This window comes from Centropristis striata, chromosome 1, assembly GCF_030273125.1.
Source record: "Centropristis striata isolate RG_2023a ecotype Rhode Island chromosome 1, C.striata_1.0, whole genome shotgun sequence".
Lineage (NCBI taxonomy): Eukaryota > Metazoa > Chordata > Actinopteri > Perciformes > Serranidae > Centropristis > Centropristis striata.
Window position 1 is genome coordinate 32,892,696 of NC_081517.1, and position 15,512 is coordinate 32,908,207.

Below are 15,512 nucleotides of genomic sequence, written 5' to 3' on the forward strand. Positions count from 1 at the left end.
CAGAATTTTGATTCACTAATTAATCGTAGCAGCTCAATTAGTTAATCTGTTGTTTTTCTTTTGGCCACTATTAGATTCTGTTGAATTTAAAAGTGTTTCTAGAACAGATATGACAAATGAACAGAACGTAAAGGGGAACTATTCAAAAATGCTAAAATATTAATGTCAAAGGAAAGTTATTCTCAAAATATGGTTAACCTGTTCAGCAAAGTGTAAAAGCACCAAACATTGTACGCGTGGTTTCTCTTGTTTTTTTCCCCCCTTTTCTTTTGCATAAGTGGAGACTAGCAAGAGCTGGGCAGAAGGAAAAGAGGGATGAAAAATAGGGTGGGGGTGGGCAAAACCAGGAGCTTCCATGTGAATCAAGCAAGCACATGGTGATTTTCTTTAGCCATGCGCTGCTGAGGGAGGCTCCTGTCATGGCTACAAAAAAGACAAAAAAAACAAAACAATGCATGTTGATTGACATACCACAAAATAAAAATACCAGGCGCAAAATAAAAGTAACCTAGGTCCCCTGAAGACATAGTAATAATAATACTTTTGGTTAAATGCAGAAAAAGAATTATCTGCATGTAGTTGTCCCCTCCTTTCTTCTGGTACAACTCTGATAACTTAAAGACAGTCTTTGAAGTAACTACAGTTTAAATCAGATCGTATGAGCTATAGCTAGCACCACACAGTCAGAGCTTCCAGTCCACAGCCCTACACAGAGCGCCAACACCCCTCCCCCACACAAGCAGTCTGCTCCAGTCTGGAGTTTTACAGCCAAGCATGGACTATACCATTGCCGCAGAAGGGTGTTCACACCAACAAGCGAGGGAGCTAGAGAGGTAAATGACATTTCATGTTCCCTAACCGATTCGAACTCTGTGGTGAGAAGATCAAACCTAAATTAGCCTATGTTGAACAGGAGTAGCACTCCTAGTGCATTCTACTTCTCCTAAATTGGTAGGAAACCCTGGCCCTAAAAGAGCAGTTCATTGTCCCTGAGCTACTCTATCAAATTTTATTTCTGTCTCGGTAGCAACAACTCATCTTGGCTTATGTCAAACCATGGCACATTTCTCAGACATTTGTAACATGAAAATCAAAGCAAAAATTAGGTTTTTTTTATGGAAGCACAGGTCCAATGCTATAAGCAGCTTTTTTCCTTCTCTGCCAAAAACACACATTTGGACCTGAGTGAAAAATAGCTATGAGAAAAATACAGATTATTGTCTGTGTAAAACTGGCATAACAAACAGCTAACATTTCCTGAGCTTAATTATTTGAATTAGTCAACAAGCTAGCCACTCGGCATTTCCCCACCCCCACTCCTTTCCCTTTGATAGATTGCTTGCAGTGTATGCTACAGCACAAAATGGCTGCTGCTGCTGTACGCAGTCACAGCAGAAAAAAAAACCTTTAATCATGAACACGACTGACTTTCACCGCGTAAGACTGCACTGTGTTAACTCTATTTAGTTTAAAATACTGCTGCCTTTTCCCTGCTGGCTTGCTCCTTTGAGGCTTTTAAGATTCCTTTGATCTGTAAGGGGTAACATATTTTTGTATCTATTTAACCATCTCTGTGTATTATGGAACTACCATGTTCTACATAATAACAGAATACAGAATACTCTTTATAATTACTATTAAAATTGTTATATAATTAAATTAAATATTTATAAAACAACTTTACTGTGACCTTTTAGTTACATTTGTAACCTTTTTTGTGGCAGTGACTGTCACAGTAACAACTATACCACTCCTGCTTCTTCTGTGTTTCTTATAGTTTTAAATGTATCTTTAGGAAAGTTTCTCGAAGCTGAGAGTTGCATTAATCCTTCATTTGATGATTTCAGAAAAAAACCATGGTGGTTTCACGAATTGTGTGTTCGTTGGTAGACATCAGTACGTTTTAAGCTAAGAATTTATATAAGCGGAAATGTCCTCTTCCCACACATTTTTTACGTTAAAATTTAGGGGGCTTCCAAAAGATTTGAACTTCTCAATCTTTCCAAATGACCAGCCCAAGCCAGCTTGTTCTGTGGCTGGCACTGCACAAGGTAAGTAAGCGGTAGTAAGCTAACTTAGTTAGCTTAGATTGCATCGATAAATCAGTGATAACAACATATTGTTTCCATGTTAGACTGATTTATCTAATGCAAATAGAGTTGCAAAGTGACTACTGTCAGTTCTTATTTGAGCTTTTCCTACCACTGATATGCTGACGATACCCAGCTATTCTTCTCATAATGTCTATCTGATGCTTATGAGGAAGCTCCAACAAGTTCGACAAACCCTACAACCACTTAGATTGTTTGTTCCTTTCCTCAAATATGACCCACTGGAGCGTTTCCAAAATAAGCGCCCTTTCTGGTGGCAGGTGGTCAACATGTCTTCATTTTTAAAACATAATTAACGTTGTGAAACAGACAACGTTTCGGCAACTAAACTATTACTACAAAACTACTTCCCTAAGGTCAGGTCATGGTAAGCCATTACAAAAGATTAAAAAAGTGAAGTAGTTACGTAGCCGACGTTCACTACCAGAAGTGAGGTAGTTATGTTGGTGATGTACATGACATTCAAAGATCTCAACATGGCGGTGGCTGAGCCACCGGCTAGCAGGTTACAATTTTAACGCCACTGTGAACTGTCCTAAAAACAGTGGGGACGCTACCAGTGTAACCTTAGGAGAACCAGCAGGAGGCTGTTAGCTTCTTCTTCAATGCCATGGGTAGGGTTCGGTACCAAAAACTGGAACCAAGTTAGAACCAGTTCCAAAAGTCAGAATCCAAAGGAATCGTTAAGAAATTCAAGGAAGACTCGGATCCTGCTTCTCTGCTGCGTTCGACCTGTAGTTGCTCTGGTATAAGGTGTCAGGTTTCCTTTGAGAGGCAAAGAGCTCCTTACCCGGCAGCAGCTGCCCCTACAGAGCTTCGCCCTACTGCTTGCCATCTTTCTGGGAGCCGACACCAACACCACACAGTTGAAGTCAACACCATTGTGCTGGGCCTACTGGAAAAAAGTAAGGCACGGGAGACCCAGAAGCAGGACAGGGAGGCCAGACTATCAAACCCTGTTTCAGTAAAAGCTGGCAAAGTAGTGTAATCCCAGCTGCCAATCCATTCTCTGCCAGGTTTAAGGCGATAGCCAAAATGCTGAACTTCTAAGACTTTTTTATACAGTCCATGTACAGGACAATAGTGGTCTCCTCTGTTTGTATGGACCATCAACCACCCCTCCTGCCCTCACTAAGTGGACCGCCACCACCTGGAGTAGGCCTAGCTTGCTGCTGCCTACCTGAAGTTCAACCTCCCCAAATTGTTCCACACCACTCCACTTCTCTGTTTACAACACTAGCTCCCCGGTGTAGCTCAGATCCAGTTAAATACACAATCCAAATACACCCAGTGCTAGCCTACAGAGAAGCAAATGGAACTGCTCATGTTCAATCCCTCCACTCTACCATATGCGTTCCTCTGCTATGGGTGACTGGCAGCACCATCACTCAGATGTCAATGTGGTCTAACTCTTGTTTGCATCCTATCCTTTCTGAACACAGCAGAGTGCCCCTGTCCTCATAAGCTTTACCGAAATGGTGCATCTCTCTTGACCGCAACAGGACCAGTAAACTTGGATCCTTGTCTTTCTAGCTCTACCTACTATGGCCAGATCTTGCTTTGCTAACATTTGCTGTCAATCTACTGCAGCGAGACCAGTTTGAGGGAATCGATTTGTAGCAAGAGACAAGGAGGCATTTAACATGACTTATGATGAAGAAACTTGCCACATCATTTGCAAACATACTGCCTTTGGAATTAGTTACTAACCCAAAAATTACAAATGTGTATGAAAACATGAATGGATGTGAAAAATCCTGACACAGATTGCAGCCACACAAATTACAATTAAACTTATCTTATACCTTGTGCAAGCAACCAGCTAGTGTTGAAGGTGTTACAGGGTTCAGTGTTGGTTAAGTTTGGTTCCAATTAGTGAGCAGTACAGTCGGGCACAAGGGTTTGTGGAACAGTCAAACAGTTGCGGAAACCCTTTTCCCCACACCTATTTAATGGAGGCTATGTCGGACAATTTCTGGAAACTGACAACCACACTCTGATTGGTCAGCAGTACAGCAGTGAGAAAGGAGCCAGGTGTTTGACTCCTGACTGAACATGTGTGTGGCTTCCCCCATATTAGACAATATGGTGGTCTTAAACCATTTTCTGATGTGAACGATGACCTGCTCTATTCACACATCTCAATCGGACATTACACAGACTTTCAATTAGGGAGTCGGCAGGGTAAAGGGGCAAGCACATCCCTTTGCTTGCAGTGAATCCAATGGCACATTTTCTCATAATTTTCATCATTTATTATATGAAGGAATTTTCTCCCTAATTTATAAAGACAGACAACAATCATGCATAGAATGACATGGTGAACTATTGCTAAATTCCTATTTTCTCAAATGCTGTATGTCACACATTATACTGGATATTTATTCAATCATCCATGCAGTTTGCATTAGAAAAAAAAAAAAAAATTATCAGGAGGGACTTTCCTGAATAATGCTGTGGTTGTACATGGATATAATTATATATAATATATATATAATTTTTACTCCGACTGCAAGAGGAAAAATGTACTTATAAAAGACTGATTAGACATGAGGAGAAACTCCTCAACTCAAAATAGAGAATATACAATAGATTTGATTCCAGATACAAAAAAAGAGACAATAACTGAGTGATTAGAGTAGAAGAAGTTTCTTTTTGTGAATGTTTTACCTTGCGCTGCTGTGGCCTTACGGCAATGTAGCGGTAGTTGAGACATGTCTGAAATTTATTCGATCAAACCCAGTAAGATAGCTGCCATGACTTAGACACTCATTTAGACATTTACATAACAAGGTTCATGTCTGAAAGGGGCTAAATAGTGATAAATAGGATAAGACTGTGCAGAGGGAATTACCTTAGCACTGAAAATTCAGGCCGTGGCCATCCAAAACTAAAGCAGTCTCACTGGACCATAAGACAATGGGAGGGAGAGGAGACATGTATGTGCAAGCCTGAACATTTATGTGACTCAACACTCTGAAAAATTACTTATGTGTTTGAGTGTGGAAACTTTTACAATTGGAGTTTTATTGAGACAAATAGATTTTAAAAGACATGAGGGGCATCAATAATACAGACACACAAGAATGTAGGCCTGATTGCTTATGCTTGTGTGAGAAATGCAAAATATTAATTTAAACAAGCAAGTCTTTCTAATTATTAGCATGGAAAGATATAAATGATGAAGAACAAACACAGGGTTTTGAGCCTGAACCAAGATAATTTTTTTATCAGTCTCATTTACTGCCTGTGACAAACGAATAGACCGGCTATAACTGGTTGAAACCGGTTCCTATGAATATGGTATTGTTTGGAAAAAAAAGAAACAAAGGAAGATTTTTTTAACTATTTCTGGATAACAGACCAAGATTTATATATTTTTTACATTGCAGATAACAAATCAATGCTGTATGTAAATAAGCTCAAATATACATGGCTGACAGAAGCATTTATCTTCACTTTGTTACTTATGTTACACTATGTTGTTTTTTTGTATTCTGATACATTTTCATCTGGTAGAGTACTGCTTAATATGTGCTTAAAGTTCGATTTTTATAAGCCTACAAAAAAAAAATTCATAAATTATTACAGAATGAGCCTAAATACCTGCAGTGGTATGTTCACTGAGGTTGACGCATACTGTATCTCTCCTAAAAATATGAAATGGCTGATTTTCCCTGGCATGGAATCATTTTTGAATGGTAAAAAATTAAAAGTTACAGAACATCCGGCAAGATAACCATTTTCTCTGGCATGTATTACTGATAACACAGAGTCAAAAGACCTGTAGGGATATCCAGTGCCCTATGGTAGCTCAAGAGCCAACTGCTGCACAGCACTGACTTGCATTTGGTCCCAAACCTGCCTGAACCAGGACTGAGAAATGTACCACTGTCAGACACATAAACTAGTCTTTTTCTCCACATGAAGGACATTTGCATTTCTCATGTGTAAACTACAACAAAGCAGAATCTCAAATTTTACTAGATTCTGATTTAGTATCAATTTGAATGTAGCTAGCCCTGAAAATGATGCAGCAGTTGAGTGATAAATAGGAATTTCTCATTGGTTGTATTATATCAGATTTGTAACATCTACTGGAAAGCTTCTGAAAAATGTAGGAGGAGCCTTTCAAGGCTGCTTCCTCTTCAGCAGAAAAAACACGGTAATGAATTGCAAGTGCACCATGTGAGCACTGCCACTGGGTGAAGTGGGGGAGGTGAAACTAGAGACAGGGATGTACCATGTCCCCAAAAGCAAAAAACAAACCTGAAACAGCCCAGTATGTGTAGACTAAATGGGTCTTCTTATTTTTTTTAAACCATCATGGATATGATACAGCTGTGAATATGATAAAGCTGTCCAATTGTGCTTATTGTGTCTTATTCTCCAAACTGCAGCTTACTAATAGATTTCAGGTTCACAAACCAACCACTCAGTTGGTCATCTATATATCACTTTACCTAAATCAAAAATGGTAATTTTTAAAAATATTTTGTAAACCAACAGGATAGGACAAAGAAGAAAAACTGCTAAAGTGTTGTATTACCATTGATATTAAGCCACACCCACATCCTAGGACAGTGTGGCGCATGGAAAATTACTGGGCTGTACCATTTTAGACCAAGAGGGGGGTTTTACGGCACCCTGTAGGTAATGCAGCAGTTTCCTCTTTAGCCATTTTGTATTCTGTGCTATGTAAGCCTCAATTTGGGGTTGATTTTTAGTTTGGGGATACTCTCCAATGATTTACATTAAATGAGAAAAGGTTTTCAAAGAGGGCACAAACTCTTCATTAATGTCCTATGAAGGGCAATAATTAAAGTGATGATGCAAAAATGTTGTTTTTTTTATTACCCACAATAGTTATTATAGTAGAGGGTAGAGAATCTCTCATCAAAATCTGTCTTCCTTTTGGCCATTCCTTCAAACTGTCATTTGTGGAGTATGCTGGATGTGCTTGCTGTAGCATAAGTCACCATAGTAGCTTCATTGACTTGTTGGAGTTTAAGACTTTAGTGAGGTACAAATACATCTAAGATGCTAATATTTCCAGTTGCTAAAAGGGGAAGTCACATTATTTATTTAGAAAGCAATTTGAATACTAACCAGACTACGAGCAACATGAGTGGTGATTCTCATACTTGAACCAACAGAGAACTGGGTCACTTTTTTCCTTTTTGTTCATATGCTTGTGTGTTTTTGTGAAGGCCTGCAAGCATTCTTCAAAGGAGTTACCACCGCTTAGCAGCAAAATGGTGTCACGCTTGAACAGCAGCTATGTGTAAAAGAGAGGGTTTTTTTAACATAAAGAAACAAAGGACACAACACCTGTAATTAAAAAAGTTCCCTTAATGTAATATTGAATGTAATATCGATCAGTATCAATAACTTTATAAAAGCAATTTAAGCGATTGCAAAACTCGCAAGAGTGCTTCACAAAAGACAAAACCGTTAAAGTAAATGAAAAAAAAACCCCATTGCATTTATTAAAATGTTGTAAATATACAACCCCAATTCCCCCCAAAAATGAGATTCTTTGCAAGATATTTTCGCAACTGTTGTTAGCATGTATATTTACAAAAACAGTTTAGCAGTTTAAAGTTATACAGTCGTTGAACAGTTTAATTAAATATCACATAGGATTGTCAAATTATTGTATTCTGTTTTGATTATGTTTTAGACAATATCCCAAAATTCGGGGAATTGGGGTTTATACACTTTTACAGTGGTCAAATTCAAGCACTTTTCAAGGACTTTCAAGGTCCATTTTCAAGCTTTTTAAGTACCTTACAATGGTTGTAAGTTGCATGTTTTAGATGAGTACTTACATGCTAAAGGGGGTTATTCCACTCAACCATACCAACAGCGATGGTATTACGCTTTTAACAACCAAAAGTACAGTTTGCTAATTTCAATATTCAATTTAGTATTTTTTTCATTGTACGTGTGATTATCTATAGTCAGATTGCCCAAGAAAAATACAGTAAGAATTTCAAGCATTTTCAAGCACTTTATCCAAAATTATTTCAAACTTTGTAAATATAACATTAAAATATAAGCATTTTCAAAGATTTCATGCATATGTATGAACCCTGTTTATAATGTGTCGCTAGCATCCAAGCGAGTGGTGCTAATGTTCTGTTCAACGCGCTACATTCTGCATAGCTCACTATAACTTGTTCAACCCATGCACAAAAAAACGAAAAAAATATTTTGCAATTCGTGAACAAATTAATATATTCATAAGCCCAAGTTCCAAGAAGCCCAAGTTCTATATGCATTATAAACAACAGGTATGTTAGAGCTATTTGACTAGCATGCTAGTTGCAATACCACGACTCACCGACTTTGCGTTGCCAAACGACGATCCCGCGATTTCCCGTCTTGCACTGTAGCAGATTGTCTCCTCCTCCTCCTCTTACTGCCCAAATCTTCCTACCCAGTTGTTTTAAGTTGCAACCCGCTGCGGTCAGGATGTGGTGCCAACCGAACCGGTCCACCGGTTTCAGCTTTCACCGGGAAAAACTAAGTGAGGTGTGCAACAACAACAGAGTAGTTGGCGGACTCAAACCGACTGCTCTCCTTTTCGCTCACAGACAGACTCCTCCTCTTTTAGAGCACAAAAAAATCCTCCATACGTCACCGTCGGCGGCGGTTGGTCGACACAGATTCGGGCGCGTTGACCAACCGTCTCGCTCTGAACGTTAGAATCCGTTTGATTGCTTTTTTTAGTCGCTCTACCCGCGGCGGCGTTGTGAAGTCGGTAGCTAAAGCCGGCAAAGGTAGGTATGAACAGCTGCAGAGCGTGATAGATCGGTTTGTATGGAGGGTCTGGCAGGGCTGACTCAAGTGTGTTTTAAAGCAGCAGCAAATCTGCTCCAAGTAACTGCAGTGGGGTTCAAACAAGCTCACAGAGCCGACGGTTGGAACAAGGGACGACAGGGAGCAGAACATTAGCGTGGAGGGGGAGGGGCTTATTTTGTTCACGGCGGAGAGAAACTGCGGGGCTGAGGGGGAGGGGTCAATGGCGGAGGCGGAGTCAGTTTAACAACAGTCTGAAACATTGTAAAGTTGACAACAGGCATAGTGTCACTGTACTTTTTACACCATAGTCATGTAGAGGTGTTATCTGTGCTGTGTGTGCTCAAGTATACCCAGCATGTGAGTGACCATGTGTAAACTACAACCAAGCAGAATCTCAGATTTTACTGGATTCTCATTTAGTATCAATTTGAATGTAGCTAGTCCTGCAAATTGATTCAGCAGTTGAGCAATCAATAGGAATTTCTCATTGGTTGTATTATATCAGATTTGTTACATCTACTGGAAACATTCTGAAAAATGTAGGAGGAGCTGCTTCCTCTTCACCAAAAAAAACAATGAATTGCAAGTGCACCATATGAGTACTGCCACTGGGTGAAGTGGGGGAGGTGAAACTAGAGACAGGGATGTACCATGTCCCCAATAGCAAGAAGCAAACTTGAAACAGCCCACTTTGTAGAGACCTAATCAAGTCTCTTTTTTTTTTTGAGTGACCGAGGGTGGTTTACGCTGTGTATCATTTTGATTCTTTAAAAAAAATGGCACAAGATGAAAAAACAGTTCCTACCAAGGTTAAAGGGAGAATACTAACATAGTCAGTGTCTGAACTGAAAATAAGCTTTTATTTTTTTTATTCCAATGATTTTTATGGATTCTCACAACAAGGAAAGAAGACACAGACAAATCACTTTTATTCTTTGACCCACCTAAAAAAATCCATTACACTGGAAAATGGCTTATAGCTTTTTAGCTCTCCTCTGACATTACACAGAACAGTCAGCCATTTTGTTGACTCATGTGTGCATGATACTTGTAGTTCCCCAGGAGGCCAGCAGAGGGAGAGTTACAATGATGTTGTAATGAGAAGCGTTGAGATGTTCCTGTCCTCCTGGATAAACCCTTGCTCTAGCCTGTGTCACAGCTAGTTCTACCCTGGTCGCAGGGTGTAAGTCCATTCTCCAGAATCAATGTGAGGAGTTGTAGCAGTGCTCTTCTCTCTCACACTGTGGCACACCAGACAGGGTCTGCAGTGCTAGTCTGAAAAGAGAGGGGTTAAGCAGTCTCCTCTGTCATCTTCATGTGTGTAAGAATCCAGCTAGGCTGCAAGACAACAAAGCGCCTCTACATGGACACGGAAGTATAAAATGTATCGATTTTTCAATATGACAGAGCTCTTATGTTTAGGGAACCCTGTGTGCAGACCACAGGCTCCATTAGGCAGCACAAACAATAGCATACTACATGAAACTGCTATAACACTGTCTAGAATCGGCAGATAACGATAATACAAGTAAACACAGACGTTACAATGGTTGAAGTATTCACACTTTGCTCGTCAAAAAAAAGGAATAAATCTAACGGTTAGATTACAATACTCTTTCATAATATTATCTAAAACTTTTAAAAATTCAACATTTTTCTGTGTATATTCCATCTTATTCTAAATTAAAGCATCTGTGGAGCACATGAGCGACTTGTTTTGTGTTTCTCATGTTGCATTTGGCTGCTCAAAGTAGAGCTAGACTTGAAAAGTGTGGGGAGAACAAGATGTAGGCAGTGTTAACGTATTGTTGCATCTTGTTGTTAGTCCATTATCATTTACTTGTTGACGAAGAAATAAAATGAGGAACTGCACTTAAAAAATGTGTTACGCTGAACAGACAGCCAACAGACAGGCTGCCTTATACCCCAGTTCAACACAATGAATAAGACAAAAGGCCACTGATAAGGGCTGACGAGTGCAAAAGGAGCCAAACTCACCACAAAACTAAGGGGTGATAGTCACCCACAGACCGTTACCGCTAACTGTGTGAGGGCTCAGGGCGTTCCCACGTCCTCTTATAGGGACTATTCAACAGCCTTTCTATGAGTCCACACAGACTTTCTTGAGGGACTTGGCCAAAGTTCATTATTCATTGGTGACTTATGGTGTCCTGCTGCACCTCACAAAATTCACATTAACAAAACATGGCTGGCAGAGGGGGAAAATGCGCTAGGTTTAGTTTATCTGTAGTCTAAGTGACAGCATCTGTCCACTCGCTTTTCTGGTTATATAACCTTGCATAATGTGCCAAAATAAATAAAGAAGCATGGGATCATATGCTGCTTAAAGGGCATGTAGATTTGTTCAACCAATATGCTGAAAACCTGATTAATTATCCATTTATTAGAAAATGCATTTGTCAAGATACTGTTAAACATTTTTGGTATATGACATAGTTATTATGTAATAGGCAAAACAACAGGAAATAATAAGTTTACCCGTTGTCCACTCTGCAAGGCAAGAGTCTGGATGATGTTAAGATCTGGCATTCAGGTTCGTAAGCACCTAAGGTGGTCTTGACATCAACACAAAAAGGGTCAGATAGCAGTGATTGTCAAATACCTACTGAAGATTTGTCTTTTTTCCTTTTTTTCTCTCTTTTTATTTTAGTAGCAATGTGTTCCAAGCAACCTGTAATGGTGTGATGTCCTTTTTCTCCTCTTTATACCATTGCAAGCCCTCACACACTCAAGCATGACAGCTGTGCACACAGGTGACGACAATTAAGAGGGTGTCACGTTTCAGCCTAGGGGTGGAGATCTCAGTAGAAGCAAACTTAAAGGGAAAACAGTTCCCCATAAGGGCAGCTGAGGGCGCAATAGTGCAAAAAATGTCACATTGTACAGTAATTGAAACAGTGATGGCATGACAATGACAGATAATAAAGATAAAGGCTTTATGAATGTTGCCTGACTCATGTTGAGCCTCCACTGAAGCTGAAAAGTGACATTAGCTCAACCAGGTTATATACTGACTGACGTTTTGCAGTGTCATTTATAGATTTCTCTTCACATAGCTTTTGTAAGATGTTTTAGGATTATTTCGATAAAGAGCATACGGCTATAGAGTCTTGGACACAAGAAAACCCCCAATTTTGGTCTCATTAAGGAAGATGTGAAAATTTTTCTCCTAAATAGTGAATAGACTTCATATCAGAACACGTCGCTCTAGCGCCACACACGACTGTGCACGCACGCTGGTTTCAGAAGGATTAAGAAGTATGCTTAAATACATGAAAAAACTTTAATCACAGGAAGAGCTGTAATCTGTTTTGAACATGTGTTGTGCGGTGGGCTGCTAAAACCGAAAAGATAGTAATAAAAGTCATAATTTTTATACATATACATTATATTATTATTTTCATACATTTGCATTTACATTAGTTATACTTGCCTATCCCCGAGTGACAAGTTTTTATAATATCGAGACAGAATTTTGACAGTAAAAAAAAAAAAAAAAGTAGTTTTTTCCTGTGTTTTTATTGGGGGGGGGGGGGGGGGGGGGGGGGGCATTGTCAATGTTTGCATGAAAATAAAACTAGCCTTGACTCAAAAACACAGCTCTATGGTAGACTGCTAAATATATATACATTAGCATGGTTTCTACAGGCAAGACACAAATAAGTTCATTGTTTGAGAGTAAAAGGGTCAAACGCATAAAAAAAACTGACGTCTGCCCAAGCACCTATTCACTACAGTGGATGTTACTCCCAACCTCCCCACCCCCGAACAGACTGGACAACTAGTCATGAGACTCAATGGGCAAATATTCTTGGACCGGAGCGTTCCGGCCCACTTTAACCCTTGATGGTGACAAACACTTCTCTCGAGTGGCTGTGCGTGTGTCTGTGTCCAAGCGTGTGTGTGTGCCTGCGCTTGTGTTAAAATGTGTTAAAATTACTATTGTTACTACTGCCTGCCATTCTGTGGTATTCTTCATTAAAGACTCCAGGAGGTCTGTGACTTGGCAACACCACAAAGGTGTACAGTAAACATTTCAGTGCAAAGGTCACATTTCTGACAGCCTGAAAGACAGTCGCCTTGAAAATATCCTCATAGTCATCAATGTTATAAATGAAGAGCAGCAGAGAACAGAAAGGAATTTGTGCAAAAACAACTAAAAAAAAAAGAGTAAATTAAAGAACAGTATTGTGAATATCTAAGATTAACGGCAGCTAGAAGAAATCCATGATTTAATTGTAAAAGTTTAACATTTAGCTCAATAAACATATAGTCACAGTTAATATTGTAAGACTCGTCATTGTTTGTGTTGCCTTTTTTTCCACTTTTATTTCAAGATTTAATTTGATGCATTATGTATGAAGACTGGAGCAACATAAGAACTTGAGAAAATGGGAATTTAAAAAAATGACCAGATGGCCTTGGTGTACTGACATCTAGAGGCAGCGGAGGGCATTTTATATTGTTTGCTGTATCACTGTGTGACTTTCTGTGGCTTAACAATGACAGTGAAGATAAAGATAACTAATTGTTGCAAGCCGATTTTAGTGTAGTAGATTTTCAGTAATTTAGCATTTTATTGTAGGAAGTAAAAACACCAGTCTCTACAAGTGTTTTTCCTCTTGTTCTTTCTCAGTGACAAAACAAATAAAATCCCTAGAGCCTGTAGTATCTGTGAAAGAAAGATTCAGTTGCCATACAACATGCAGATTATTGTGTTATTCTTATATCATTATTATAATTAACAGGGTTTGTCTGGGAGCGGCTTGAGGGTGGTTTCACAGAAGAGGTAATCAAAATATAAAAGGGTGGGTCCCCTTGGAACATTCTCAATACTGTCATGGCAGTTTGTATGTTAAAGGTGTACACTCAAGAGTCAAAACCAGGTGCAGTCAAAAGAGAAAAACGTATGCAAAAATTGGACAGGCAGAGAATCGTCAAACCACGGGTCACATTATGCAAACCTGAGAGGGTTTGAGTTGTGATGGACCTGTACATGCTAAAGGAAAAATATTAATACAAACAATTTGTAATTAAGCTGTTGTTTTCTCAAATAACCAACTTTTATCAGAATTAAAATATTAAGCTACAGAAAATAATATAGGGTACATAATCCAAATGTACAGTATCTCATAAAATGAAGCCTGAGGCGTTTGAGATGTCCAGCTACTTAACACTGTCTTTTGGCATAAAGCCCTTTGCCACCTTTGGGTGGTATGATCTGGTGGCTGAATTAACTGCTAATATCCAGGTTTAGACCCACCACAGAAGTGGCCTTCCTTACCAGCTTGTTGAGTCTGTTGGCCTCATCAGCCTTGATGTTACCACCACAGCACAATACAGTAAAGAGTAGAACAGGATGCACTGACTGAAGGAACTGAGTCTCCTCAGTCAGTCAGTCAGTCAGTCAGTCTGCTCTGTCCCTCAGTGTTATGTGACCAGTCCCTTTTTTAAATTTATTTGGAGGTCAAGTTACATGTATGAGTCATCTTCCTTCACCTTCTTCCCCTGGATGACAACCGGAAAAGGGGCCATTCTGTGTCTGTGGTAGTTTGCCACCAGCTCTTTGTACTCAGATGATAGAAGAAGAAGAAAAGGAAGAAAAAGAAGGCATAATTTATTGGTTTTTATTGGTAAGTGATTTATTTCACCCTGTTGTTATTTTTACACACCAGACAGCCTTGAATACAGCATGCTTTGATGAAGAAATTTTAGGGAGAGGAGAGAGGTGTCCTTGTTCATGGGCAGTTGGTGTCCTACTCAATGGCACCTCAGCAGTGTCCTTCGAAGATCTTTCAGCCACTGGAAGTCTAAAGTAAGGAGTTTGAAGAGAAATAGTGCCATAAGAGTTCCTTGAGGTGCGACAGTGTTGCTTATCACCACCTCCAACCAAGTGGACATATTGAGGCTGGCCAGTGGGTCTTATTTCAGGATGCAGTGTCAGGGTGCAGTTGCAGCGTCAGGAGCTTGTTCTGTATATAGGAGGACTGGATGGTGTTGAGAGCACTGGAGAATCCACCACTAAGATGTTTGGTTGGCAAGAAAACTTCAGCAGTTCCAGGAGACCAGTAAGTAGGGTCATAGGACCAGTGTCTTCATGGCATGTGACATGAGTGTCACAGGTCTATAGAGTTCTGGGATGTCCTTTCTTTGGCACTGGAACAGTTCAGTTCAGGGGGTCTTCCATAGATTGGGAATTTTCATCAACTGCAATGAAGGACTGAAGAGTTGCTGGAGGAGTCCTGCAAGCTGCCCAGCACATGCTTTAAGAAATCTGGGACTGTTGTCCACTGGCTTTGCTGGTTGTTGGAGTATGGAGAGCCCTGTTCGACACAGCTGTGAGTAATAGTGGGGCTGGAAGGTGGTGCATGATGCAAAGAATTGTGAAAGTCCAGCAGTGGAAGACTTGTTGTGGAAGGGGCTGGAGGTTGCAATTTTGGCAGGAGAAAGCTGGAAGGGCTGACTTTTAAGTTACAAGTGTACTGAGGGTGGGGGAGGAGATCAGAGCTTCTAGCAGAGGTGTGAATGAGGCAGATGGTGTGAAGAGACACATTGTCTGAGCACACTGGGTCG

General features: G+C 39.9%; 1 protein-coding gene across 3 annotated transcripts in view; it reads right to left on the reverse strand.

Moving 5' to 3' along the window:
* The window catches only part of atf7ip (activating transcription factor 7 interacting protein), a 30,827-nt gene extending 21,760 nt beyond the window's left edge, over positions 1-9,067 (reverse strand). For 2 of the 3 annotated variants that reach the window (XM_059339006.1, XM_059338978.1), the window contains exon 1: positions 8,458-9,067. The gene's annotated coding sequence lies outside the window, so the exon portion shown is untranslated. Of the gene's footprint in view, positions 1-7,220; positions 7,390-8,457 lie in introns of all 3 variants that reach the window. The other variant, XM_059338989.1, reaches the window with a different exon arrangement.
* Between the last annotated feature and the right edge of the window lie 6,445 nt (positions 9,068-15,512).